Genomic DNA, 4,460 nt, shown 5'->3' with positions numbered 1-4,460 from the left:
CTGTCCAACCATCCAACTAGTTGATTGGTTGGAATGAAAATCTGGTAACATATGAGAGTAACTGATGATCAGTAATTTGCTCCCAAACGCTGGAAAATGGACAAAAATTGTTGTTTGAACAAATTGTTTAGATCAAACATTTAACAAACTTGTCTGAACGACCATTTTCATCTGTTTTCTGGCATTTAGGAGCAAATTGCTGATTGTCATTTGCTTTCATACCTTACCAGATTTTCATTCCAACCAATCAACTAGTTGGATGGTTGGACAGAAAATCTTTACGTGTGTACCCAGCTTAAGAGATTTACCGGCCAGCCCAATGCGTTCTATAAACGACAATTACAACAATGACATCTGCAGGCTGATAGATGCTACTGCACTAAATTGTACTTAAAGACAAAGGAAACATTTAATCGAAATGATGTGTCCGTCATATGTTAGAAAATCAATTTCAGTGTTTCATTTTTATTTTCACTTTTCACAGAATATTTAACAAGTATATTTGAATGATGTCCCCCCCCTATAATTCAGCCCAGGAAAGCTCAATTACTATGGGGGGAATTCAATTCAGCGCGATGTTGAATAGCGATGTGTGGGAGCTCCCGAAGCTATTCAATACACCGTGCTGTTTGGGCGGGATAAGGATTTCTTCTTGCACCCCCTGGGGATGCGAGGAGAAATCTGACAAAAGTGCCGGGTGCGCAGCTGTTTTTCTGCATAGCACGGCGCTAACCGATGCGCGCCAGGTACTTTGGTCAGGGAATGCCAGTGACCATGCCTTAACAAGGATCCGGCATTCTCCGACCACACAGCGCACTGAATTGAATAGCCCGGCGCTATTCAATTCGCGTTGAATTGAATTCCCCCCTATGACTGGAAAGTAATACCCCTTTTCCACCTAAATTCCGGGTCTGACCCGGAGTTGGAACAAAGTTCCTATCTGGATCAGACCCGGAATTTTGCCAGCGCCGACTCGGGATATTCCCGAGTCAGCGCCGCTCACACCGCAGTCGGGTCTGCATAGACCCGGCTTTCCCAGCGTGAATGTGGACGCTTGGAGATGACGTCATCTCCAAGCGCCACTGAAGCCGGACCAATCGGCCGGCTAGCAGCGCACTGCAGGTCATCGTGACCCGGAGTGCACTGTTCTCACAGCAGGGTTTCACGGGCTACGCCCGTGTTAAACCCTGCTAGTTACCTGGGTTGGATTGCCGGGTCACTCGACCCGGCGATCCAACTCTCTCCCCTTTTACACCAGGGAGCTGCCCAGGTTAACCATTCAAAAACCCATGTTTTAGCTCCGGTGTAAAAGGGGTATTAGTGGAGAAAAATGGGTATAGAACATTATAAAAGGCACATTCTGATACATTTATTATGGCTGTCTCAGAAAATGCACATTGTTATAGATATCTAAAATGGCGACAATGACAAATTTTAAAAGTGCAATGTAAAGAGTGTCTGAGACACTAGCAGGAACAGGCAACTCCATATTTATTGCAGGAACCGGCAACTCCATATTTATAGCAGGAACAGGACACATGTGACATGGTAAAAATACAAATAAGTGTATAATCCCATCTGCATTGTCACGGATTTGCATTACCTCCATATGATGTTCTTTAGATTCCTCTTTCATTTTTTCTGTTTGTTTTGTGGCTTTTTTAAAATTAAATTACCTATATTCATTTCTACAGCTGTTTTTAATAAATGTCCCCACTGGTGAACGGGTACAGTGTTGGAAGGTATTTTTTTGTGAATGCTTGAACTTACGCTGACTCCTATTATGGAAGTTTAGATGGGGAATTGTACCTTCATACTATAATGTATCACTTTCTATTTATCAAATATCAAAAAGTGTCTAAAAGCACTTTGTTGTAGATTGTGCATCATCAACTTGAGTAAGCGGTGTAATTGGTACAGATGTAGCAATGGAAGAAGGGTTTATGGGACTAAGGTCCTGATTCATCAAGGATCACAATTGCAACAGCATACGCAGATCGGCCGATGGTGCATATGTATGAGTTAGCATTGCATTAGCGCTGCGAACACTTACGCAGATGCAAAGCCATTGCAGAGTGAGTGACAGGAGGGCAGCGTTTGGGGGTGGTGCCGGGGAGGGCTCGGAGAAACGCAGGTGTGCCTGTCTGCTAGAACGAGTAAGATCAGACCTACTGTAATTGTGCATGAGGGGCCGATGTTACTCGATGTTCCCGATGTATACACAGGACTGCAAGGTATTATGGATGTGAGATAGCGGTAGTGGGCGTCTCTATGCTGGCTGTGCGATGGCCTTGAGATTGCAGTCATTAGCATATTGTCGCAGCAGACCAGCGTGCGTAATCACATCGGCGATCGGAATATCGATCCGTAGTGAATCAGGCCCTATGGACACTCAACAGTTTTTCATTTTTATTAAAGGGATGGTCTTTTGCACAAATTAGCCTTCTCACCTCCACCCGTGTCATTTTATGCTCCCAGTCTAGGGATGCTTACAAATCGCACTCACTCTCCATGCATATGTTCACTATACAGAGCCTTGACCAATGAAATCTGCTGCCACGTATAATGCACACTCCTGTCCTAGATGCTTGATCTACTGCGATCAGGGGGGCACAGCCCTGTCTGGTCTGAGGGCTGCATTGTAATATTCTTCTCATTTGAAAGGGCTGCAATAAAACCTAACTTGCCGATACATGTAAAATGTTTAAAATGTACTACAGGGAAAACTGAAATGCTTCATAGCTACCAGCTGGGCATGGACATCATATTTAATGAGCCATTCCCTTCTCCTCTAACAGACATTGCCTTCCTACTCTCCTGGAATATCACAGACACTCTCAAACTGTGGGGAGTACTCATAGGGCCTGATTCAGAACCACTCGTAAGCGGCTGCTCGTTCGCTCTGAGCGATGTTCGCACAACTGCCCATGCGTATGGGTCATAATGCGCATGCGCAAAACAGTCATTGCGGTCAGAAATCGTGTGCTCGCAAAACAGCGAGGGGCTGCTAATGTGATTGACAGAATGTACCGTTTGTGGGTGGTAACAGGGGAAGGTGTTTGAAAACGGGGGAGTGGAGATCCGAACGCAGGCGTGCCAAACGCGAAAAAGGGCGTTTAATGGGAGTGCATAATTAGTAAAGGAGCGTCATCGACCACGTCACTTGGTTGTCTTTTAGCCTGAACTGCTCGCAGTGATAGCGGTAAGAAAAACCTACAACAAGCACTGCGAGCAGTTCAGATGCCTTTCGATGTACCCAATTAATCTAATAAATACCGGAGATGACGTGTGATGCGAACGGCAAAGGGGCGTCTTTACAAAATAGCGAGCGCATTTTTCGTTCGCTCGCTCAGACATAGAGGCGTCAACAAACCACAAAGAGCAAGCGCTCATTTTAAATAGCCGGCCCCTTTTTAAGAACGACCGTCCGCAAATAGCGTCCGGCTCTGAATCAGGCCCATAGACTCTTGGGACAGTAGCCCATCTTCCTGCATCATCCCACTTCTCTTTCTTGTGAAGCGGACAGGGCCATTGTGACTTCATTTGCATCATCAGGCATCATCCCTGCTCTACAAAGAAGCAATGACATGTAATTGGGGGCTTCATAAAAACAAAAAAACAAAACAAAACCCCACCATTACCTTTCTGCTTATAATTAGGGCTCATTCACACAAGTACTTTCCTGTACATATCTCTTTGTAGCACTGTGCACACAGCATATGAGAAGGGGACCTGGATCCCTATAGCAGCAGTATCTTCTCTCTAGGGCAGGGGTTCCCAACCACGGTCCTCAAGGCACACTAACAGTCCAGGTTTTAAGGATAGTCATACTTGTGCACAGATGACTTAATTAGTACCTCAGTTATTTTGATTTACCCACCTGTGCTCAAGCATGGATATCACTAAAACCAGGACTGTTAGTGTGCCTTGAGGTCCGTGGTTGGGAATCAGTGCTCTAGGGGGTAAATTTACTAAAGTGCAGGTTTTCAGAAGCGGAGTTGTTGCCCATAGCAACCAATCAGATTCTACATAAATTATCTAGCACCTTCTAGATAATAGCTAGAATCTGATTGGTTCATACCTACATCTTGTTTTTCCTCCCTGGGAGAAGCCTGGGGAGGGGAAGCAGGTAGGCCCTGTCACCTCACGGGAAATTGCCATGAATACCACATATTTAAATTGGAGGGCGGGGACAAATTATGCAATTTTATAAATTGCATCATTAAGCTCTGCCCACTACTCGCCGATCCCCAAGAATATCTCCCCAGTCTGCCCACTTCACTAGGAAGTGGGGGGGGGGGGGGTTACCCGAAAAATCAGGAGCCTCCCACAGGTTCCGGGAGAGTAGGCATGTATGGTTTGGTTGCTATGGTCAACAACTCCACTTCGAAAAACCCGCACTTTAGTAAATATACCCATAGAGGTCTTTTCTTTGTACTGTATTTCCCAGATTGCAGAGC

Source organism: Taudactylus pleione, unplaced genomic scaffold, assembly GCF_031769625.1.
Source record: "Taudactylus pleione unplaced genomic scaffold, aTauple2 ptg000329l, whole genome shotgun sequence".
NCBI classification, from domain to species: domain Eukaryota; kingdom Metazoa; phylum Chordata; class Amphibia; order Anura; family Myobatrachidae; genus Taudactylus; species Taudactylus pleione.
This window is presented reverse-complemented; position numbering follows the sequence as displayed.